The 26,844-nt window shown below is 26.6% G+C and overlaps 1 protein-coding gene across 5 annotated transcripts in view; it reads left to right on the top strand.

The window, feature by feature from the left end:
* The window catches only part of dnc (phosphodiesterase dunce), a 418,093-nt gene that overhangs the window by 50,537 nt on the left and 340,712 nt on the right, over positions 1-26,844 (top strand). Inside the window, exon 1 of one of the 5 annotated variants that reach the window (XM_065510433.1) lies at positions 24,765-24,960. The exons of the other annotated variants lie outside the window; for them this stretch is intronic. The gene's annotated coding sequence lies outside the window, so the exon portion shown is untranslated. Of the gene's footprint in view, positions 1-24,764; positions 24,961-26,844 lie in introns of those variants that run through there. 5 annotated transcript variants of the gene reach the window in all.

Here is a 26,844-nt window from a genome sequence, read left to right on the forward strand (position 1 = left end):
TATAGAAAATCTTGTGTAGAACAACATTCTCTATAGAAAATCTTGTGTAGAACAACATTCTCTATAGAAAATCTTGTGTAGAACAACATTCTCTATAGAAAATCTTGTGTAGAACAACATTCTCTATAGAAAATCTTGTGTAGAACAACATTTTCTATAGAAAATCTTGTGTAGAACACCATTTTCTATAGAAAATCTTGTGTAGAACAACATTTTCTATAGAAAATCTTGTGTAGAACAACAGTTTCTATAGAAAATCTTGTGTAGAACAACATTTTCTATAGAAAATCTTGTGTAGAACAACATTTTCTATAGAAAATCTTGTGTAGAACAACATTTTCTATAGAAAATCTTGTGTAGAACAACATTTTCTATAGAAAATCTTGTGTAGAACAACATTTTCTATAGAAAATCTTGTGTAGAACAACATTTTCTATAGAAAATCTTGTGTAGAACAATATTTTTCTATAGAAAATCTTGTGTAGAACAATATTTTCTATAGAAAATCTTGTGTAGAACAATATTTTCTATAGAAAATCTTGTGTAGAACAATATTTTCTATAGAAAATCTTGTGTAGAACAATATTTTCTATAGAAAATCTTGTGTAGAACAATATTTTCTATAGAAAATCTTGTGTAGAACAATATTTTCTATAGAAAATCTTGTGTAGAACAATATTTTCTATAGAAAATCTTGTGTAGAACAATATTTTCTATAGAAAATCTTGTGTAGAACAATATTTTCTATAGAAAATCTTGTGTAGAACAATATTTTCTATAGAAAATCTTGTGTAGAACAATATTTTCTATAGAAATCTTGTGTAGAACAATATTTTCTATAGAAAATCTTGTGTAGAACAATATTTTCTATAGAAAATCTTGTGTAGAACAATATTTTCTATAGAAAATCTTGTGTAGAACAATATTTCTATAGAAAATCTTGTGTAGAACAATATTTTTCTACAGAAAATCTTGTGTAGAACAATATTTTCTACAGAAAATCTTGTGTAGAACAATATTTTCTATAGAAAATATTTTCTGTAGAAAATCTTGAGTATAACATATTTTTCTGTAGAAAATCTTGAGTATAACAATATTTTCTGTAGAAAATCTTGAGTATAACAATATTTTCTGTAGAAAATCTTGAGTATAACAATATTTTCTATAGAAAATCTTGTGTAGAACAACATTTTCTATAGAAAATCTTGTGTAGAACAACATTTTCTATAGAAAATCTTGTGTAGAACAACATTTTCTATAGAAAATCTTGTGTAGAACAACATTTTCTATAGAAAATCTTGTGTAGAACAACATTTTCTATAGAAAATCTTGTGTAGAACAACATTTTCTATAGAAAATCTTGTGTAGAACAACATTTCTATAGAAAATCTTGTGTAGAACAACATTTTCTATAGAAAGTCTTGTGTAGAACAACATTTTCTATAGAAAATCTTGTGTAGAACAACATTTTCTATAGAAAATCTTGTGTATAGAACAACATTTTCTATAGAAAATCTTGTGTAGAACAACATTTTCTATAGAAAATCTTGTGTAGAACAACATTTTCTATAGAAAATCTTGTGTAGAACAACATTTTCTATAGAAAATCTTGTGTAGAACAACATTTTCTATAGAAAATCTTGTGTAGAACAACATTTTCTATAGAAAATCTTGTGTAGAACAACATTTTCTATAGAAAATCTTGTGTAGAACAACATTTTTCTATAGAAAATCTTGTGTAGAACAACATTTTCTATAGAAAATCTTGTGTAGAACAACATTTTCTATAGAAAATCTTGTGTAGAACAACATTTTCTATAGAAAATCTTGTGTAGAACAACATTTTCTATAGAAAATCTTGTGTAGAACAACATTTTCTATAGAAAATCTTGTGTAGAACAACATTTTCTATAGAAAAATCTTGTGTAGAACAACATTTTCTATAGAAAATCTTGTGTAGAACAACATTTTCTATAGAAAATCTTGTGTAGAACAACATTTTCTATAGAAAATCTTGTGTAGAACAACATTTTCTATAGAAAATCTTGTGTAGAACAACATTTTCTATAGAAAATCTTGTGTAGAACAACATTTTCTATAGAAAAATCTTGTGTAGAACAACATTTTCTATAGAAAATCTTGTGTAGAACAACATTCTCTATAGAAAATCTTGTGTAGAACAACATTCTCTATAGAAAATCTTGTGTAGAACAACATTCTCTATAGAAAATCTTGTGTAGAACAACATTCTCTATAGAAAATCTTGTGTAGAACAACATTCTCTATAGAAAATCTTGTGTAGAACAACATTCTCTATAGAAAATCTTGTGTAGAACAACATTTTCTATAGAAAATCTTGTGTAGAACAACCATTTTCTATAGAAAATCTTGTGTAGAACAACATTTTCTATAGAAAATCTTGTGTAGAACAACAGTTTCTATAGAAAATCTTGTGTAGAACAACATTTTCTATAGAAAATCTTGTGTAGAACAACATTTTCTATAGAAAATCTTGTGTAGAACAACATTTTCTATAGAAAATCTTGTGTAGAACAACATTTTCTATAGAAAATCTTGTGTAGAACAACATTTTCTATAGAAAATCTTGTGTAGAACAATATTTTCTATAGAAAATCTTGTGTAGAACAATATTTTCTATAGAAAATCTTGTGTTAGAACAATATTTTCTATAGAAAATCTTGTGTAGAACAATATTTTCTATAGAAAATCTTGTGTAGAACAATATTTTCTATAGAAAATCTTGTGTAGAACAATATTTTCTATAGAAAATCTTGTGTAGAACAATATTTTCTATAGAAAATCTTGTGTAGAACAATATTTTCTATAGAAAATCTTGTGTAGAACAATATTTTCTATAGAAAATCTTGTGTAGAACAATATTTTCTATAGAAAATCTTGTGTAGAACAATATTTTCTATAGAAAATCTTCTGTAGAACAATATTTTCTATAGAAAATCTTGTGTAGAACAATATTTTCTATAGAAAATCTGTGTAGAACAATATTTTCTATAGAAAATCTTGTGTAGAACAATATTTTCTATAGAAAATCTTGTGTAGAACAATATTTTCTATAGAAAATCTTGTGTAGAACAATATTTTCTATAGAAAATCTTGTGTAGAACAACATTTTCTATAGAAAATCTTGTGTAGAACAACATTTTCTATAGAAAATCTTGTGTAGAACAACATTTTCTATAGAAAATCTGTGTAGAACAACATTTTCTATAGAAAATCTTGTGTAGAACAACATTTTCTATAGAAAATCTTGTGTAGAACAACATTTTCTATAGAAAATCTTGTGTAGAACAACATTTTCTATAGAAAATCTTGTGTAGAACAACATTTTCTATAGAAAATCTTGTGTAGAACAACATTTTCTATAGAAAATCTTGTGTAGAACAACATTTTCTATAGAAAATCTTGTGTAGAACAACATTTTCTATAGAAAATCTTGAGTATAACAATATTTTCTATAGAAAATCTTGTGTAGAACAACATTTTCTATAGAAAATCTTGTGTAGAACAACATTTTCTATAGAAAATCTTGTGTAGAACAACATTTTCTATAGAAAATCTTGTGTAGAACAACATTTTCTATAGAAAATCTTGTGTAGAACAACATTTTCTATAGAAAATCTTGTGTAGAACAACATTTTCTATAGAAAATCTTGTGTAGAACAACATTTTCTATAGAAAATCTTGTGTAGAACAACATTTTCTATAGAAAATCTTGTGTAGAACAACATTCTCTATAGAAAATCTTGTGTAGAACAACATTTTCTATAGAAAATCTTGTGTAGAACAACATTTTCTATAGAAAATCTTGTGTAGAACAACATTTTCTATAGAAAATCTTGTGTAGAACAATATTTTCTATAGAAAATCTTGTGTAGAACAATATTTTCTATAGAAAATCTTGTGTAGAACAATATTTTCTATAGAAAATCTTGTGTAGAACAATATTTTCTATAGAAAATCTTGTGTAGAACAATATTTTCTATAGAAAATCTTGTGTAGAACAATATTTTCTATAGAAAATCTTGTGTAGAACAATATTTTCTATAGAAAATCTTGTGTAGAACAATATTTTCTATAGAAAATCTTGTGTAGAACAATATTTTCTATAGAAAATCTTGTGTAGAACAATATTTTCTATAGAAAATCTTGTGTAGAACAATATTTTCTATAGAAAATCTTGTGTAGAACAATATTTTCTATAGAAAATCTTGTGTAGAACAATATTTTCTATAGAAAATCTTGTGTAGAACAATATTTTCTATAGAAAATCTTGTGTAGAACAATATTTTCTATAGAAAATCTTGTGTAGAACAATATTTTCTATAGAAAATCTTGTGTAGAACAATATTTTCTATAGAAAATCTTGTGTAGAACAATATTTTCTATAGAAAATCTTGTGTAGAACAATATTTTCTATAGAAAATCTTGTGTAGAACAATATTTTCTATAGAAAATCTTGTGTAGAACAATATTTTCTATAGAAAATCTTGTGTAGAACAATATTTTCTATAGAAAATCTTGTGTAGAACAATATTTTCTATAGAAAATCTTGTGTAGAACAATATTTTCTATAGAAAATCTTGTGTAGAACAATATTTTCTATAGAAAATCTTGTGTAGAACAATATTTTCTATAGAAAATCTTGTGTAGAACAATATTTTCTATAGAAAATCTTGTGTAGAACAATATTTTCTATAGAAAATCTTGTGTAGAACAATATTTTCTATAGAAAATCTTGTGTAGAACAATATTTTCTATAGAAAATCTTGTGTAGAACAATATTTTCTATAGAAAATCTTGTGTAGAACAATATTTTCTATAGAAAATCTTGTGTAGAACAATATTTTCTATAGAAAATCTTGTGTAGAACAATATTTTCTATAGAAAATCTTGTGTAGAACAATATTTTCTATAGAAAATCTTGTGTAGAACAATATTTTCTATAGAAAATCTTGTGTAGAACAATATTTTCTATAGAAAATATTTTCTGTAGAAAATCTTGAGTATAACAATATTTTCTGTAGAAAATCTTGAGTATAACAATATTTTCTATAGAAAATCTTGTGTAGAACAACATTTTCTATAGAAAATCTTGTGTAGAACAACATTTTCTATAGAAAATCTTGTGTAGAACAACATTTTCTATAGAAAATCTTGTGTAGAACAACATTTTCTATAGAAAATCTTGTGTAGAACAACATTTTCTATAGAAAATCTTGTGTAGAACAACATTTTCTATAGAAAATCTTGTGTAGAACAACATTTTCTATAGAAAATCTTGTGTAGAACAACATTTTCTATAGAAAATCTTGTGTAGAACAACATTTTCTATAGAAAATCTTGTGTAGAACAACATTTTCTATAGAAAATCTTGTGTAGAACAACAGTTTCTATAGAAAATCTTGTGTAGAACAACATTTTCTATAGAAAATCTTGTGTAGAACAACAGTTTCTATAGAAAATCTTGTGTAGAACAACATTTTCTATAGAAAATCTTGTGTAGAACAACATTTTCTATAGAAAATCTTGTGTAGAACAACATTTTCTATAGAAAATCTTGTGTAGAACAACATTTTCTATAGAAAATCTTGTGTAGAACAACATTTTCTATAGAAAATCTTGTGTAGAACAACATTTTCTATAGAAAATCTTGTGTAGAACAACATTTTCTATAGAAAATCTTGTGTAGAACAATATTTTCTATAGAAAATCTTGTGTAGAACAACATTTTCTATAGAAAATCTTGTGTAGAACAACATTTTCTATAGAAAATCTTGTGTAGAACAACATTTTCTATAGAAAATCTTGTGTAGAACAACATTTTCTATAGAAAATCTTGTGTAGAACAACATTTTCTATAGAAAATCTTGTGTAGAACAACATTTTCTATAGAAAATCTTGTGTAGAACAACATTTTCTATAGAAAATCTTGTGTAGAACAACATTTTCTATAGAAAATCGTGTGTAGAACAACATTTTCTATAGAAAATCTTGTGTAGAACAACATTTTCTATAGAAAATCTTGTGTAGAACAACATTTTCTATAGAAAATCTTGTGTAGAACAACATTTTCTATAGAAAATCTTGTGTAGAACAACATTTTCTATAGAAAATCTTGTGTAGAACAACATTTTCTATAGAAAATCTTGTGTAGAACAACATTTTCTATAGAAAATCTTGTGTAGAACAACATTTTCTATAGAAAATCTTGTGTAGAACAACATTTTCTATAGAAAATCTTGTGTAGAACAACATTTTCTATAGAAAATCTTGTGTAGAACAACATTTTCTATAGAAAATCTTGTGTAGAACAACATTTTCTATAGAAAATCTTGTGTAGAACAACATTTTCTATAGAAAATCTTGTGTAGAACAACATTTTCTATAGAAAATCTTGTGTAGAACAACATTTTCTATAGAAAATCTTGTGTAGAACAACATTTTCTATAGAAAATCTTGTGTAGAACAACATTTTCTATAGAAAATCTTGTGTAGAACAACATTTTCTATAGAAAATCTTGTGTAGAACAACATTTTCTATAGAAAATCTTGTGTAGAACAACATTTTCTATAGAAAATCTTGTGTAGAACAACATTTTCTATAGAAAATCTTGTGTAGAACAACATTTTCTATAGAAAATCTTGTGTAGAACAACATTTTCTATAGAAAATCTTGTGTAGAACAACATTTTCTATAGAAAATCTTGTGTAGAACAACATTTTCTATAGAAAATCTTGTGTAGAACAACATTTTCTATAGAAAATCTTGTGTAGAACAACATTTTCTATAGAAAATCTTGTGTAGAACAACATTTTCTATAGAAAATCTTGTGTAGAACAACATTTTCTATAGAAAATCTTGTGTAGAACAACATTTTCTATAGAAAATCTTGTGTAGAACAACATTCTCTATAGAAAATCTTGTGTAGAACAACATTTTCTATAGAAAATCTTGTGTAGAACAACATTCTCTATAGAAAATCTTGTGTAGAACAACATTCTCTATAGAAAATCTTGTGTAGAACAACATTCTCTATAGAAAATCTTGTGTATAACAATATTTTCTATAGAAAATCTTGTGTATAACAATATTTTCTATAGAAAATCTTGTGTAGAACAACATTTTCTATAGAAAATCTTGTGTAGAACAACATTCTCTATAGAAAATCTTGTGTAGAACAACATTCTCTATAGAAAATCTTGTGTAGAACAACATTCTCTATAGAAAATCTTGTCTATAACAATATTTTCTGTAGAAAATCTTGTCTATAACAATATTTTCTATAGAAAATCTTGTGTAGAACAATATTTTCTATAGAAAATCTTGTGTAGAACAATATTTTCTATAGAAAATATTTTGTATAGAAAATCTTGAGTATGACGATATTTTCTATTGAAAATCTTGTATAGAACAATATTTTCTACAGAAAATCTTGAGTATCTTGTGTATGACGATTTTTTCTATAGAAAATCTAGTGTAGGACAACATTTTCTGTAGAAAATCTTGTGTAGAACAATGTTTTCTATAGAAAATCTTGTGTAGAACAATGTTTTCTATAGAAAATCTTGTGTAGAACAATGTTTTCTATAGAAAATCTTGTGTAGAACAATATTTTCTATAGAAAATCTTGTGTAGAACAATATTTTCTATAGAAAATCTTGTGTAGAACAATATTTTCTATAGAAAATCTTGTGTAGAACAATATTTTCTATAGAAAATCTTGTGTAGAACAATATTTTCTATAGAAAATCTTGTGTAGAACAATATTTTCTATAGAAAATCTTGTGTAGAACAATATTTTCTATAGAAAATCTTGTGTAGAACAATATTTTCTATAGAAAATCTTGTGTAGAACAATATTTTCTATAGAAAATCTTGTGTAGAACAATATTTTCTATAGAAAATCTTGTGTAGAACAATATTTTCTATAGAAAATCTTGTGTAGAACAATATTTTCTATAGAAAATCTTGTGTAGAACAATATTTTCTATAGAAAATCTTGTGTAGAACAATATTTTCTATAGAAAATCTTGTGTAGAACAATATTTTCTATAGAAAATCTTGTGTAGAACAATATTTCTATAGAAAATCTTGTGTAGAACAATATTTTCTATAGAAAATCTTGTGTAGAACAATATTTTCTATAGAAAATCTTGTGTAGAACAATATTTTCTATAGAAAATCTTGTGTAGAACAATATTTTCTATAGAAAATCTTGTGTAGAACAATATTTTCTATAGAAAATCTTGTGTAGAACAATATTTTCTATAGAAAATCTTGTGTAGAACAATATTTTCTATAGAAAATCTTGTGTAGAACAATATTTTCTATAGAAAATCTTGTGTAGAACAATATTTTCTATAGAAAATCTTGTGTAGAACAATATTTTCTATAGAAAATCTTGTGTAGAACAATATTTTCTATAGAAAATCTTGTGTAGAACAATATTTTCTATAGAAAATCTTGTGTAGAACAATATTTTCTATAGAAAATCTTGTGTAGAACAATATTTTCTATAGAAAATCTTGTGTAGAACAATATTTTCTATAGAAAATCTTGTGTAGAACAATATTTTCTATAGAAAATCTTGTGTAGAACAATATTTTCTATAGAAAATCTTGTGTAGAACAATATTTTCTATAGAAAATCTTGTGTAGAACAATATTTTCTATAGAAAATCTTGTGTAGAACAATATTTTCTATAGAAAATCTTGTGTAGAACAATATTTCTATAGAAAATCTTGTGTAGAACAATATTTTCTATAGAAAATCTTGTGTAGAACAATATTTTCTATAGAAAATCTTGTGTAGAACAATATTTTCTATAGAAAATCTTGTGTAGAACAATATTTTCTATAGAAAATCTTGTGTAGAACAATATTTCTATAGAAAATCTTGTGTAGAACAATATTTTCTATAGAAAATCTTGTGTAGAACAATATTTTCTATAGAAAATCTTGTGTAGAACAATATTTTCTATAGAAAATCTTGTGTAGAACAATATTTTCTATAGAAAATCTTGTGTAGAACAATATTTTCTATAGAAAATCTTGTGTAGAACAATATTTTCTATAGAAAATCTTGTGTAGAACAATATTTTCTATAGAAAATCTTGTGTAGAACAATATTTTCTATAGAAAATCTTGTGTAGAACAATATTTTCTATAGAAAATCTTGTGTAGAACAATATTTTCTGTAGAAATCTATTTTATTATTTTCTATAGAAAATCTTGTGTAGAACAATATTTTCTATAGAAAATCTTGTGTAGAACAATATTTCTATAGAAAATCTTGTGTAGAACAATATTTTCTATAGAAAATCTTGTGTAGAACAATATTTTCTATAGAAAATCTTGTGTAGAACAATATTTTCTATAGAAAATCTTGTGTAGAACAATATTTTCTATAGAAAATCTTGTGTAGAACAATATTTTCTATAGAAAATCTTGTGTAGAACAATATTTTCTATAGAAAATCTTGTGTAGAACAATATTTTCTGTAGAAATCTATTTTATTATTTTCTATAGAAAATCTTGTGTAGAACAATATTTTCTATAGAAAATCTTGTGTATGACAATATTTTCTATAGAAAATCTTGTGTATGACAATATTTTCTATAGAAAATCTTTAGTATAACAATATTTTCTGTAGAAAATCTTTAGTATAACAATATTTTCTGTAGAAAATCTTTAGTATAACAATATTTTCTGTAGAAAATCTTTAGTATAACAATATTTTCTATAGAAAATCTTGTGTATGACAATATTTTCTATAGAAAATCTTGTGTAGAACAATATTTTCTATAGAAAATCTTGTGTATGACAATATTTTCTATAGAAAATCTTGTGTATGACAATATTTTCTATAGAAAATCTTGTGTAGAACAATATTTTCTATAGAAAATCTTGTGTAGAACAACATTTTCTATAGAAAATCTTGTGTAGAACAACATTTTCTATAGAAAATCTTGTGTAGAACAATATTTTCTATAGAAAATCTTGTGTAGAACAATATTTTCTATAGAAAATCTTGTGTAGAACAATATTTTCTATAGAAAATCTTGTGTAGAACAATATTTTCTATAGAAAATCTTGTGTAGAACAATATTTTCTATAGAAAATCTTGTGTAGAACAATATTTTCTATAGAAAATCTTGTGTAGAACAATATTTTCTATAGAAAATCTTGTGTAGAACAATATTTTCTATAGAAAATCTTGTGTAGAACAATATTTTCTATAGAAAATCTTGTGTAGAACAATATTTTCTATAGAAAATCTTGTGTAGAACAATATTTTCTATAAAAAATCTTGTGTAGAACAATATTTTCTATAGAAAATCTTGTGTAGAACAATATTTTCTATAGAAAATCTTGTGTAGAACAATATTTTCTATAGAAAATCTTGTGTAGAACAATATTTTCTATAGAAAATCTTGTGTAGAACAATATTTTCTATAGAAAATCTTGTGTAGAACAATATTTTCTATAGAAAATCTTGTGTAGAACAATATTTTCTATAGAAAATCTTGTGTAGAACAATATTTCTATAGAAAATCTTGTGTAGAACAATATTTTCTATAGAAAATCTTGTGTAGAACAATATTTTCTATAGAAAATCTTGTGTAGAACAATATTTTCTATAGAAAATCTTGTGTAGAACAATATTTTCTATAGAAAATCTTGTGTAGAACAATATTTCTATAGAAAATCTTGTGTAGAACAATATTTTCTATAGAAAATCTTGTGTAGAACAATATTTTCTATAGAAAATCTTGTGTAGAACAATATTTTCTATAGAAAATCTTGTGTAGAACAATATTTTCTATAGAAAATCTTGTGTAGAACAATATTTTCTATAGAAAATCTTGTGTAGAACAATATTTTCTATAGAAAATCTTGTGTAGAACAATATTTTCTATAGAAAATCTTGTGTAGAACAATATTTTCTATAGAAAATCTTGTGTAGAACAATATTTTCTATAGAAAATCTTGTGTAGAACAATATTTTCTGTAGAAATCTATTTTATTATTTTCTATAGAAAATCTTGTGTAGAACAATATTTTCTATAGAAAATCTTGTGTATGACAATATTTTCTATAGAAAATCTTGTGTAGAACAATATTTTCTGTAGAAAATCTTGTGTAGAACAATATTTTCTATAGAAAATCTTGTGTAGAACAATATTTCTATAGAAAATCTTGTGTAGAACAATATTTTCTATAGAAAATCTTGTGTAGAACAATATTTTCTATAGAAAATCTTGTGTAGAACAATATTTTCTATAGAAAATCTTGTGTAGAACAATATTTTCTATAGAAAATCTTGTGTAGAACAATATTTTCTATAGAAAATCTTGTGTAGAACAATATTTTCTATAGAAAATCTTGTGTAGAACAATATTTTCTGTAGAAATCTATTTTATTATTTTCTATAGAAAATCTTGTGTAGAACAATATTTTCTATAGAAAATCTTGTGTATGACAATATTTTCTATAGAAAATCTTGTGTATGACAATATTTTCTATAGAAAATCTTTAGTATAACAATATTTTCTGTAGAAAATCTTTAGTATAACAATATTTTCTGTAGAAAATCTTTAGTATAACAATATTTTCTATAGAAAATCTTGTGTATGACAATATTTTCTATAGAAAATCTTGTGTAGAACAATATTTTCTATAGAAAATCTTGTGTATGACAATATTTTCTATAGAAAATCTTGTGTATGACAATATTTTCTATAGAAAATCTTGTGTAGAACAATATTTTCTATAGAAAATCTTGTGTAGAACAACATTTTCTATAGAAAATCTTGTGTAGAACAACATTTTCTATAGAAAATCTTGTGTAGAACAATATTTTCTATAGAAAATCTTGTGTAGAACAATATTTTCTATAGAAAATCTTGTGTAGAACAATATTTTCTATAGAAAATCTTGTGTAGAACAATATTTTCTATAGAAAATCTTGTGTAGAACAATATTTTCTATAGAAAATCTTGTGTAGAACAATATTTTCTATAGAAAATCTTGTGTAGAACAATATTTTCTATAGAAAATCTTGTGTAGAACAATATTTTCTATAGAAAATCTTGTGTAGAACAATATTTTCTATAGAAAATCTTGTGTAGAACAATATTTTCTATAGAAAATCTTGTGTAGAACAATATTTTCTATAAAAAATCTTGTGTAGAACAATATTTTCTATAGAAAATCTTGTGTAGAACAATATTTTCTATAAAAAATCTTGTGTAGAACAATATTTTCTATAGAAAATCTTGTGTAGAACAATATTTTCTATAAAAAATCTTGTGTAGAACAATATTTTCTATAAAAAATCTTGTGTAGAACAATATTTTCTATAGAAAATCTTGTGTAGAACAATATTTTCTAAAGAAAATCTTGTGTAGAACAATATTTTCTATAGAAAATCTTGTGTAGAACAATATTTTCTATAGAAAATCTTGTGTAGAACAATATTTTCTATAGAAAATCTTGTGTAGAACAATATTTTCTATAGAAAATCTTGTGTAGAACAATATTTTCTATAGAAAATCTTGTGTAGAACAATATTTTCTATAGAAAATCTTGTGTAGAACAATATTTTGTATAGAAAATATTTTCTGTAGAAAATCTTGAGTATAACAATATTTTCTATAGAAAATCTTGTGTATGACGATATTTTCTATAGAAAATCTTGTGTAGAACAATATTTTCTATAGAAAATCTTGTGTAGAACAATATTTTCTGTAGAAAATCTTGAGTATACCAATATTTTCTGTAGAAAATCTTTAGTATAACAATACTTTCTCTGGAAAATCTTTAGTATAACAATATTTTCTATAGAAAATCTTGTGTATGACGATATTTTCTATAGAAAATCTTGTGTAGAACAATATTTTCCATAGAAAATCTTGTGTAGAACAATATTTTCTATAGGAAATCTTGTGTAGAACAATATTTTTTATAGAAAATCTTGTGTAGAACAATATTTTCTATAGAAAATATTTTCTGTAGAAAATCTTGAGTATAACAATATTTTCTATAGAAAATCTTGTGTATGACTATATTTTCTATAGAAAATCTTGTGTAGAACAATATTTTTTATAGAAAATCTTGTGTAGAACAATATTTTCTGTAGTAAATCTTGAGTATAACAATATTTTCTGTAGAAAATCTTTAGTATAACAATATTTTCTGTAGAGAATCTTTAGTATAACATTATTTTCTTTAGAAAATCTTGTGTATGACGATATTTTCTATAGAAAATCTTGTGTAGAACAATATTTTCCATAGAAAATCTTGTGTAGAACAATATTTTCTATAGGAAATCTTGTGTAGAACAATATTTTCTATAGGAAATCTTGTGTAGAACAATATTTTGTATAGAAAATCTTGTGTAGAACAATATTTTCTATAGAAAATATTTTCTGTAGAAAATCTTGAGTATAACAATATTTTCTATAGAAAATCTTGTGTAGAACAATATTTTCTATAGAAAATCTTGTGTAGAACAATATTTTCTATAGAAAATCTTGTGTAGAACAATATTTTCTATAGAAAATCTTGTGTAGAACAATATTTTGTATAGAAAATCTTGTGTAGAACAATATTTTGTATAGAAAATCTTGTGTAGAACAATATTTTCTATAGAAAATATTTTCTGTAGAAAATCTTGAGTATAACAATATTTTCTGTAGAAAATCTTTAGTATAACAATATTTCCTATAGAAAATCTTGTGTATGACGATATTTTCTATAGAAAATCTTGTGTAGAACAATATTTTCTATAAAAAATATTTTCTGTAGAAAATCTTGAGTATAACAATATTTTCTATAGAAAATCTTGTGTATGACGACATTTTCTATAGAAAATCTTGTGTAGATCAACATTTTCTATAGAAAATCTTGTGTAGATCAACATTTTCTATAGAAAATCTTGTGTAGAACAATATTTTCTATAGAAAATCTTGTGTAGAACAATATTTTCTATAGAAAATCTTGCGTAGAACAATATTTTCTATAAACAATCTTGTGTAACAATATTTGCTGTAGAAAATCTTAAGTATAACTATATTTTCTGTTGAAAATCTTGAGTGTAACATTTTTCTATAGAAAATAAAATAATTTTCTATAGAAAATCTTGTCTATAACTATATTTTTTGGACATGTTGTGTATAACATTATTTTCTATAGAAAATCGTATGAAAAACAGCATTTTCTTTAAAAATCTTGTATATTATAAATCATTTTCTATAGAAAATCTCGTATTCAACGGCACTTTCTATAGACAATTTTGTGATAACAGACGACTGTTTACAACATAAAGCTACAGTAATATTAATATTTTAAGAACTCTGGTGATGAAGAAAGTAATTTTTTAATACTATTTTAATACGGAATAAAAATATAATTTTCCATCCCTGTATATAAGATTTAAAGAAAAGAAAATCTTAAAATAGGAGAACACATATGGAACCGTAACAGCAAATCCAATATAGAATCGTTTACATAATCTGTTGAAATTTCATAAAATTTTATAGAAATTGCAAACGGAATGACAAACTTACATATACATATGTATATAGCCTTGCCACTTATGATGAAGGGTATTAAAAGAATTAAACACAACAATCGAACAAAAAGCTTTTTCTGAAATGTTTGTTATTTACTTTCATGTTTAAAAACGGCTAAAAAAAAATAGAAAAACAATATGGGAGTCAAGGCGAATTGTTTAGACAAGTGAACTGTCAATTCACTTGTGATTGTTGTGGCGAAAAATACAACAAACCCAAAAGTAAAAACAACAACAGGCAACTTTGACAGTTCGACTATCTTTTAACAAAAACAAAGTACCTGTTGTTTTTGTACATGTTGTAGTTCTGTCGTCACCTTCTATAGATTCGCCTTGCTGGGAGTGGTGCGTTGCTCAATTATTTGTTGACAATAGCAACATACAACAACAAAAATGAAATAAGCGCAAAAGCAACGTGCTCAAACAACGTGGTTGTTGTTTTTGTACAATATGTGTTCTGTGCAGTGTTACCATATGTCAAGTTTTCCCTTTTTAGCAAGGTTTTTGAGACGCAAAAAGTTTTATTTTTTTAAAAAAAAGTTTTTTTGGAAAATTGATATCAATAAGTTGAACCGATGATTTCAAAATGATAGTCCCCAAATTCATTCACTAAATGGGGAGATTGATTTGAATATATTGAAAGTGTCTCCAGCACTAAATTCACATAAATTATCTCAGTTTGATTACATATATGTACGAATTGGGTTTTGTAATTTTAGTATGTACTTAGAAATAAAAAGTTTTCTTCAAAAAATATATAGCAACACTGGTTCTGTGTACGCGTGAGAGAGTTGCTCTTTTGAGAACACATTATAAAAAGCTCTCTCTCAAGGCGAATTTATATACCAGGTGGTGTTGATAATGTTGTTTGAGCTGTCAATTATCCTATGATTGTTGCGGCGAATGCTACAACAAACGTAAAGGTAACAAAAACAACAGGCAAACTTTGACAGCTTAAACCACATAAACAAAAACAAATTGCAAGTGGTTTTTGTAAATGTTGTACTTGTTGTAGAATCGACACCACCTGGTTTATAAATTCGCATTGCTGAAGATTGACAAAAAAAACACATACACATATATACATACAAATAAAGCTTTGTTTGTTATTATACATATATTTGCATGACATCATTGAAAACAATAACAAATTACATTGTGTTTTGGTTTTATGGTTATATCTCAGCCCAGGTCCAACTTACTATGGTCTTATATACGTCGATGCAAAGGTCTTTGAAATATCTATCATTAGATATCCATATTGTCTATATCAATGACTTAGTAATCCAGATATAGGTCACAAATAGGTAAAAAGTCGAGGTTGTCCTGGTTTTTTCCTTATATCTCAGCCATTTGTGGACCGATTTTCTCGATTTTAAATAGCAACCGAGCCGGAAGAATTCCGGAGATATTGATATATGAATCATGTATGTATGTTATTTGGGGGCTTCGGAAAGTTGATTTCAACACACAGACGGACAGACGGACAGACGGACAGACGGACATGGCTATATCGATTCCGCTATCTATAACGATCCAGAATATATATACTTTATGGGGTCGCAAATGAAAAATGTGGAAATTACAAACGGAATGACAAACTTATATATACCCTTGCCACTCATGGTGAAGGGTATAAAAACATGATCAATTCCTTTAACAATTTTTATGAACAAAATAAATTTCCCTGCACTACCTAGCATTTTTGTGAGCAAAACTATTTATTCAAAACATATGGCCCGGTATTGCTAGCAGACAATTAACAAAAATGTGTCATACAAAATTTTGGTGGCTGGCTGCTAGCTGGTTGTAGTAAAATATGAATAAGTGAATCTATTTTGGTGTTTTACACACAACAAAAAAAAACAATTTGTCTAGATTTAAGACAAAAATATTAATAAATTAAATAAATAATACTTAAGTATGTTATTTCTGGTTGTATAAATATCTATGACCCTAAAAAACAGAGAAAAAAAAACACTTGCATTAAGTAGACCTAGTGAATAACCCAGTAAACATTTGTAAAATTATATAAATCTGTTGTAGCTTTAAAAGTTCTTTAAAATTTCTTATTTCTTTGCTGGGTGGTCATTATTTGTTTTGTATGGTTTTTGTCAGATTTTTTTTTTCAATTTAAGCATCTCTTCTGCGTGTGTATGTTTTCATAAGAAAATCATGTGCCAAAAATTTGTGAAGTTTTTATTTTGTGTTTAAATATTTATTCAATTCATTTTGAGCAACAAATAAAAAAAAATTAAATGAAATTGTCAGTTTGTTTTAATACGTTACACATGTTCAGCGAAATTGTTGAATAATGACACTTTGGCTGCGTTTAAACACAAATGTTCTAAATGATTGAACACCGAAATCAATGTTGCTGAAAATAAGAAAAATTATTTTATTTATTTTGTGATAGGCTCACCACAAATAGAATACGGAAATAAATTACATGTGTTTGAGAAATAAGTCACAAGTTTGACAAGTTTGATTTAGTAGGTTGGGCAATTTATACTAATATAAGAGAAACTGTTTTTTGTCTATAGAAAACTGTAATGTTTTATAGTAAAGATCTAAAATTTGGAGAGTAAATACCCCTGTTTGAAACTATGCACACTGGGGCAGAATCAAAATTTTTTGGAAATAAATCTGGCATTTCTAAACGGCTTCGACATGTAAAATTTTTAAACACGTGCAATTTTTTATATTTTTTGAAAGCGCTCGGCTAGGCCTTGAAAAATATGCTTGCGTGTGCTATTTATCTCTTATACTTTTCGAGTTATCGGCATTTTAAAATTGAAATTTTAAAATTTTGCCATACCTTGGTCCGCTTTTTTAAAAATATGAGTACTTTTGAACCGAATGGACTCGAATTTTTTTATTAGTTAGACAACTAAATTACGAATAACATACAAAATATTTCAGAGAAATATCAGTTATGGATCCAAAAATAAACGATTTTCAATTTAAATATTCAAAAAATAGTTGATTTTTGCTGTTTTTTGGCGAAAAGGTGACTTAATTCTTTTCTAATTAAAAAAAAACTTTCTTTAAGAACATATAACAATTTTATGTTTTTCTCAATGATATCATTACGGAGAGCAGTTTGATATAAATAACATGTCCTAATCCTAGAATGTGTTGCCCCTACGCCCTTCGGAATTTGACCTATTTTTTTATAAAAATTATCGCCAAAATATTTTCCCAGCACCGAAGGAAATGTTGACCCTATTTATATCAAAATTTTAAAAGGATTGCAAATATTAGGAACAATTTGATCCATATTTTTTCCGAGCTATATTGGTTTGTTTAGATAAGTTAATTTTTGGTCTAACAAAAAAAATTTCAAGTCAATATCTCAATTAGATTCAAAAATATGCCACTTTAAAACTTCGTCCATGAAAAATATTGCACTTTTTATACCCTTCACTTTCGTGAGAAGGGTATATATAAGTTTGTCATTCCGTTTGTAATTTCCACATTTTTCATTTCCGACCCTATAAAGTATATATATTCTGGATCCTTATAGATAGCGGAGTCCATTAAGCCATGTCCGTCTGTCTGTTGAAATCAATTTTCTGAAGACCCCAGATATCTTCGGGATCCAAATCTTCAATAATTCTGTCAGACATGCTTTCGAGAAGTTTGCTATTTAAAATCACCAAAATCGGTCCACAAATGGCTGAGATATGAGAAAAAAACCAGGACAACCTCGATTTTTGACCTATTTTTTACCTATATCTGGATTACTAAGACATTAACATAGACAATATGGATATCTAATGATAGATATTTCGAAGACATTTGCAACGACGTATATAAGACCATAGTAAGTTGGACCTACAATGGATCAAAATCGGAAAAAAAAATTTTGAACCCGAATTTTTTTTTTTCACCAAAAAAAAAATTGAAAAAACAAAAAAAAATTTTTAAATTTAAAAAAAAAAAAAATTAAAAGAAATTAAAATAACAATTAGAAATTTTTTTTTCCAAAAAATGAAAAAACAACTTTGGAACAAAAATAAATTTTGTTTACCTAAAAATATTTAAAATTTTTATGTTGAAGTATAATTTGGTGAAGCGTATATAAGATTCGGCACAGCCGAATATAGCACTCTTACTTGTTTATGCTAAAAAATTTTTATAAATTTTCTTAATGTAATGTATAAAATATTAAGAAAATTTTTAAAACATTTTTAGTATGAAATAAATAGCTCACGCAAGCATGTTTTTTGAAGACCTAGCCGAGCGCTTTTCAATAATATTAAAATCTTTGAAATCGGATGGGAAATTTTAAATGTCGAAGGTACCCTACTTTGAGCGCCCATATCGACGCCCCTGGAAAATTTGTATGGCACATTTTAATAACTCAAACTCGAATGTTCCTTGGCTACGCCCTCGTATCCACGTATTTTATCCCGATCGGACCAGCCTTTTAGAAATGCCACATTTATTTCCAAACAATTTCGATTCAGCCCCACTATGCTATGCGAAATATCTTTAAATTCGCTTTGTAATGACCTTCTAATTTTCTATAGAAAATGTTGTTATTCACAAATTATTTATAGAAAAAGTTGTGTATAACATTATTTTTTATAGAAAATGTTGTGTATAACAGTATTTCTACAGAAAATGTTGTATATAACTAAATTTTCTATAAACAATTTTTTGTACAACATTAGTTTTTATGAAAAAATATAAAATTTTACATTCCTGTTTGAGAAATTTACTTCAATATTTCTTAAGTATTTATTTAATACCTCATTGTTATTAAATGTTGCCAACATTTTAATTAGTTAATGTCTGCATTTAATTAACTAATTTTTGGATATATGCACTGCCATTTATTACAACCCTGTTTCAAACTAATTATTTAAACTTGTAATATTACATACATACTAATAACTAAAACTTCTGATAACTGAGAAAGTTTGCAACACACATAAAATAATGTTTTTCTTGTTTAACTCCCATTAATTTCAACTCTGTTTTTTATGCTTTTACATTATTTTTTTTTCCTTTTTTGGTGGAGATTACAAATATTTGTTTACAAAAACAAAGTAGAACAAAATGAAGTACCCGCACATTAGAGTCTGCGCAATGCAACACACATGAAGTTGTAGGTGACTTTAAATTTGAAAAAAATACAACAAAAATAACCTGCATTTTATTAAAAACCCTCATTTTATGTTTTAAAAACTTTCCATTGTTTTGTAAAAACAAACATTTTCTAAAGCATTAAGCATGAGAGTTTTACAAAAAAAAAAATCCAAATATTGCAATCTAAGCTTTTTAAATAACAAAATGATGCTAGTTAATAACTGCTGTTTTTTGGGTTGTTGCATATATGAAACGCTTTTCTTTCATTGTTGCATTAAGCTGTAAAGCATTCAGAAAAATGCTGAAAAAAAGCTTTTGGTTTTTATTGTGTTTTTATATCCCTTGTTTATCTTCTTTTTTCAAGCCATGTGCTGCTGCTGTTGAATTTTCCCTAACATCTCATCATGCTTGAAAAACAAGCAATCTATGTGTGTTTGTTTTTGTTGTTGTTTACATTGTTATTCTTCTTCTTTATCATCTGCTTCTTCTGTTCTTGTATTGACGACTGACTGGCTGGTTGGCTGCCTGTCTGCCCGTAATGTGTGCATGTGAGCGCTGTTGACCCGGTACTACTCAAACCCTCAAACAGTTTGTTGTCTCTCAACTTGTTGGCTTAGAAAAGCTTTTTGTTTCATACATGCTGGTAATAGAACATTTGTTAGTTCGTTTGGGTTCTTAAGATTAGAGTGTTTGAGTATAGTGAAGATGATAAGAGTTTTTTTTCTCTAAAGTTTGCTTAAAAAAAAGTTAAAAACTATTGTTGCCAGTTTCTTAATTAATGGAACTTAAAGTGTGTAACTACAAAATTGCTTTAATTTCTTTAGGGCCATACAATGTTTTTAGGCAGAGGTCAAAGAAAATGCCGACAGTTTGGATTAAGTGCATTTTCGTGTATCTGTAACCATTTCCGTTTATGAGCAACATAAACATATTATAATCATTAGCCATCAATACTTTCTCAAATTAATCCAATATCTATTCTAGGGTCTATTGCTTGTGCTGAAATTCTTAAATTGGAAAGTCTGCGGCTCAATATTCTTTTTTTTCAAAACTTTATTTATTTTCACATACAATTTCATGATATTTCGATAATTACTACATAAGTTATCAACACAACCACGGTAGTTCTCTTGAAGTTTAATACAGAATGTCCGCCGGGAAGGTATACTGCTTTGTTTTGCCGCCATTTTGGTAAACATTAGTCTGGACAGTCATATTTGGCATTCGTGAAGTAGACACGTGTCAAATTTATTTTGGAAACATTTTGAAATGGTGATGTTGATCGGCCTCTACGGTCGCCTGATTTGACTGCATTTGTTTGCATAAACCTTCCTTTTCAAATATCCCCACAAAAAGAAGTCCGGAGCACTCAAATCAGTCGACCGTGGAGGCCGATCAACATCACCATTTCAAAATTTCACGTAACTTTCTCATCTTCACAGTAATCGATTGTTGATTTTGATCAAATGTGTTGACGATTAAAACACGTTGGTTTATATTTTCCATAATAAATTTGCCATGTGTCTTCTTCGCGACTGCTAAATATGTACTGTCCAGACTAATGTTTGCCAAATTGGCGACAAAACAAAGTAGTATACCTTCCCGCCGGTCACTCGTACTTTTCGTTGATTGCAACATTGATTGTTGATGGACATCCCCTGCAAGGGATTATTAAAGAAAATGCAAACCTCAATCTATAAACAATTTGTTGAACAAAATTAAAATTTATCCAATTGATTTGAAAAAATTAGAAATTTAATTGATGAATAAGTGCAAATTAGTGTTTTTAAACATATTTCATATAAATATATGGAAATGGTTTATTTTAAACAATAATGCAAGGAAACACATTTAGAACAACCTTGTTTCTGAGCTCTTATTCAGGTCTATGTTTCCTTTGTTCACATTAGTGTCTGAAATATATATCCAAAGTCTCAATATTAGACCAAAAAGATTTGAAGATAACTGTCAAATTCTTACAAGTATATAAAACAAAGTTGTATTACCAGATACCATCATTGTCCAAAAATGACCTAATGAGAAAGTACTGAAATGAGTGTCACAAAAAGGCTACGGGGATAAACCTAAATTCCAAGAGATGAACTAGATGAATCCACAACGAAAATTAGGAACGAAACGGCACCGATCAGTAACGAAAAACCTGTCATTTGGGGCCGGAACGAAAACAACTTCAATTAGGTTGTTTTCGGTGCTGTAGGAACGAAATTATTTTAATTATTTTTTTATTTCAAATTTAAAGAAAGTCAAAATGAAGAATAAATAATAGATTTTGTAAAAAATAATGAAATTTTATTTAATGTGCGACATCCAAAATTAAAAAATAATTTCGTTTCTGTTTTATGCCGTAACGCACCCAACTGAAACGAAAACAATTCAGAAACGATACGGTGACGAACACCAACGTTTTTCAGTTTTCGTTATCGGCGCCGATTACGGTGTATGCAGAAACCCTGCTTTAGCAGGACTTTCTTCCAATCATGTTCAGCTCATTGTGACAGCCAGAATTTTAACCTGAAAGACACTACATTTATCTCCACTATGTAGCCAACATAACTTGTCTGCATCTTCGGCATAACAAACCTGTAATCTCTCAGAACCCCGGTTGGTTACCAATTAGAAACGGTTTAAATGCTAAATTAAATTATTTCGCGAACGGCAAAAAATTTGTATTTTCATAATTTAAAATTATTTATAGAATAACGGTATTTCAGAAGTAACGGTATTTTTGATTGTTTCGGTAATTGTAGTTAACTTAGCTCGCAACTCTTTTCGCAATTTCTGTCCTTCTGAAATCGATTTCCTAGACCATGAATGAAATCCGAGGTGACATCAAATTCTAAAACCAATGCTGTATAGGATCAGTGATCTATGAAGAGCAGACTCCTCAATGAGTAAGACGTCGGTTTTAAAAAATTTAGAACCAATCGTTTTCGGATTTGGTCTTGTTTCTAAAATACGTTTCTCATATGTTTAAAACTCAGTGTTGATCGTGTTATTGACTGCTGGGTCTGCCTTTTTGACTTGTAATATAATAACTAGTTGTTTTCCAGTCCAAATTTAAATTCTCCTAAATTCCGAAGAGTAATTTTCGGTTTTGAGACATGTAAATCCGAACACGAAACTCTAGTAGGATGACATTGAGGTATTCTGTGATGTTCTTTTAATCTCGATGGCAATATCTAGTCTGGCAAATCTTTAAACTTTCTCAAAAAGTGAGAATTGGTCTTAAATTCGATTTACTATGTATATCAGGCATATTAGCCATGCCTGATATAGTAAATTTTCCAATATAGTAATACAAACGATTAGTCAATGAAAAGTTTTGGAACATTATAAAACCAAATTACAATCAAGAGGTCTTTTTTTTGCTTCAAATGTAGTGAAAAATATTATATATATACCCTTCACCATGTAAGGCAAGTTTGTCATTCTGTTTGTAATTTCTACATTTTTGATTTGCAACCCCACAAAGTATATATGTATATTCTGAATCGTTATAGATAGCGAAGTCGATATAGCCATGTCCGTCTGTATGTTGAAATCAACATTCCGTAACCCCCAAATAACTTACAAACATGATTGATACATCAATATATCGGGAATTCTTCCGGCTCGGTTGCTATTCAAAATCGGCTCACAAATGGCTGAGATATAAGAAGGATCTATATCTGGATTACTATAGACAATATGGCTGTCTAATGATAGATATTTAAAAGTCCATTGCAACGATGTATATAAGGCTATAGTAATTTGGACCTAACATTTTTTAACCGGAATTTTTTTTTACCAAAAAAAATTTTTTGGCATAAATTTTTTTTCACTAATAAATTAAAAAAAATTGGACAAAAAATTAAAAAAAAATGTTTAAAATTTAAAATTTTTTTTTTTTAAAAATTTTCAAAATAATTTTTAAATTTTATATTTTAAAGTATAAAAAAAAATTGGACCAAAAATAATTTTTTTTTTTCTAAAATTTAAAATTTTTTTTTAAAAAAATTTTGAATTTTTTTTTAAAAAAAATTTTGTATTTTCAAGTATAATTTGGTGAAGGGTATATAAGATTCGGTATATAACTATAATTTTTAGTTACAAAACAGGATGTTTTTTATTCCACTTTTTTATTCCAAATAAGCTGGGTTTTAAATACAGATGAAGACATCTAATTTTTTTTAATTAGATGTAAATATATGTATGTATCTTAAGTAGACAAAAATAGCTTAACAGAGACAAATTTTGAAGAGTTCTACAACTCATAGTTTTGCAAGAATATCAAAATGTTAGAAAACAGATTCGTAGTGGCAACCGAATTTATCGAATGATTCGGTTGCAGTTAATGAACAAGAATTTCGGTTGAAGCAATCAAACTTTTGATAAACCTTCTAGACACAACTGTAAAATTCGGTCCCCAAGGCAGAATCATTCGAATCGGTTTTATATGTGTAGATGAATTTATATCATACCGCACAGCAGACTGCTGTGACATCTTCTATTTCAATGGGATTTTATTTGTTTTTAGACATTAGCAAATTACTAACCTTTTGGCTTCAGATAATTTTACTTGTATCCAGATTTTTTTGAATAAAACTCTAGCTTCAGTCTCTTTAATTTGACCAGCATCTAACTTTAAATAATTAATTTATCAACAAAGTTAAATTTACTCCTTCTACCTATTAATAAGCATTTATATGGTCTCCAATGAATAATGTGGAAATTACAAAAGGCTTGACAATATATTACATTGAGAGGGTTTTAAAATCCCAACTATTCATTCTTAAAGTGCAAACCAAAAACCTCAACTGCATTTCCAATTTTTGAAGCATTCAATTCTTTTTTTACTTTTCCTCAACCAACAACAATAACAATAACAACAACAAATAAACCACACACCAGCAGAACTTTCAATTTCTTTTATAAATCGTAGAGAAAAAAAAAACAAGTTACACGAGTGAAGCGAACATCCAACATGTTCTTGATACACAAGTATGAGTTCGTTTGTGGAGGTTGTTGTTCGTTTTTAAGTTCTAGCAGGTGAATAACATGCTGATATTTAGTTGCAAACTAAACGTCGTCTAGGCAAAAGCACCCTCTACCTTAAAGAAAGAAAAATAAATATTTAAAACGAGCGGCCAACCGTGTATTTTGTGTTTTTCTTTTCGTTTTTTGGCAACAATTTCTTAAATTCGAAACGTGTAAATTGTGTATGTGTGTGAGTGTGTTTATAAGAGAAAGTGAGTTGGTATAAGTGAGACAATTTGTTTTTCTTATATTGTATATTTTTTTAATAATAAATAAAAGTAAATAAATATTAAAAATAATACATATTAGCATGTTAAAAAATAAATGTTTTAAATAAAAAGCGTGCTTATGATTACTAATAATGAAAAAAAACATCATAATAAAAAAATGTGTTAATTTTTTATGAAAATTTAAAAGTTGTCAAATGAATTTAGAAAAAAAATAAATATGTAAATGAAGAGTGAAATTGAAATGTTTGCAATTGAAGTAATTAATTAATGCAAACAAATTTTAAATAAAAATAAAAATTCGTTGATAAATTGTTTTATAAAAAAATAGTTTATTAAATTAAATATTTGTTTGCCCCTATGGGTTTTTAATTGGAAAAGTGTTTGATGTTAAGCTTAAATGTTAATTTGTTGTCAAACAAAAATAGAAAAAATTAAATTCAAATTAAAAGAAAATAAAAAAATAATGTGTGTTTCGAATGCTGATTGTGTAACACGAGCTGTATATGCATGATGCATACACAGTATGTTTTAAATTATACTCGAATTACAATTGCCCTGCACTTGTATTGTAATTTTGAATATAATACATGCAAATCATGTGAAATAAAATCCATGAAAAATATTTAAATAAAAAAAAAATTGTTGAAAAAACGTAAAAAAAACAAATGATAACTAACATCATTATAAATTACAAATATTTCTAAAAATATTATATAATTCATAAAAATTCTTTCAAAGTGGGATTTATTTTCAGAAAACTTAGGAATTTTTAATTCTCCAAAAAAAAAATATTTTAAATGATTAAAAATAACATAACTAAACAGTGCTTTAAATTATACAAAATAAGAAAAAACAATCATAAATTTATTATATTTTCAATACTACACATAAAATTGAATCTCTTTTTACATCAGCTAAATCTTTCACTCTTTGAAAATGATCTTGCTAGCTACACAAAATTACATAGAGATATTTTAATCTTTTAGTTACAAGTCTTCTAAAATGTTGTCATATAATAACAATATATAGAGTGTTCCTTTGTTTATATTTCAGCTATTTGTAGATCGATTAATCTCAGTTTCAATAGTGTTCTTTGTTGCTTTATATAGAGATATTAGAAATAACTAAACTAAAGTTCAGTGTTTGAAAAACATATTTAAGCATTCTTAAAGATACACGAAAATCTCTTAATGGTATTATTAATATTAAAAATAAACTTAAAATAAAATCATCTTCTATTGGGTGTATGACTTAAAAATGTGAGATTTTTAAAATTTTTAGCTTTTATTTTGAAACATTTGTACAGTATAAATTTGTTCAAAGTATTTCGGGCAGCATATGGATTCCGAGCCAAAAGAACTGCTCATCTTTTGAGGTCAAAGTGAAGCGTATCCCAGAGAGAGCGTTCTGCATCGATCGACACAAATTGTAGTCGGATGGGGCAAGGTCTGGACTGTAATGCGGGTGAAGTGAAATTTCCCAACCACTTCAATCTAAATCCTTTTAAACAGGTATTGCATAATGTGACCGAGCATTGTCATGATGGAATATTACGGTTTCATATCGGCTGCATATTCTCCAATTTTTCGGCCAATGATCGCTTCAAACGAATCAGTTGCATTTGGTAAATGTTCCATGTGATAGTCTGGTCTGATTTCAGCATCGAATAATAACCTTTTGCTCCCACCATGGATATTTGGCGTTGTTGTCGATTAGGCTGGTTGGGCGGGCTTCACATACAAACTCTTACGGTTCGGGTTATCGTAATGGATCCATTTTTCATCATGGATTTTCTTGTATAGCATTCAAGCAGCATTCCGGACATACAAACTCGTCTAACAAAGTCACTCGGCTTCAATTCGTATG

The sequence above is a fragment of the Calliphora vicina genome, chromosome 4 (genome assembly GCF_958450345.1).
Source record: "Calliphora vicina chromosome 4, idCalVici1.1, whole genome shotgun sequence".
NCBI classification, from domain to species: Eukaryota; Metazoa; Arthropoda; class Insecta; order Diptera; family Calliphoridae; genus Calliphora; species Calliphora vicina.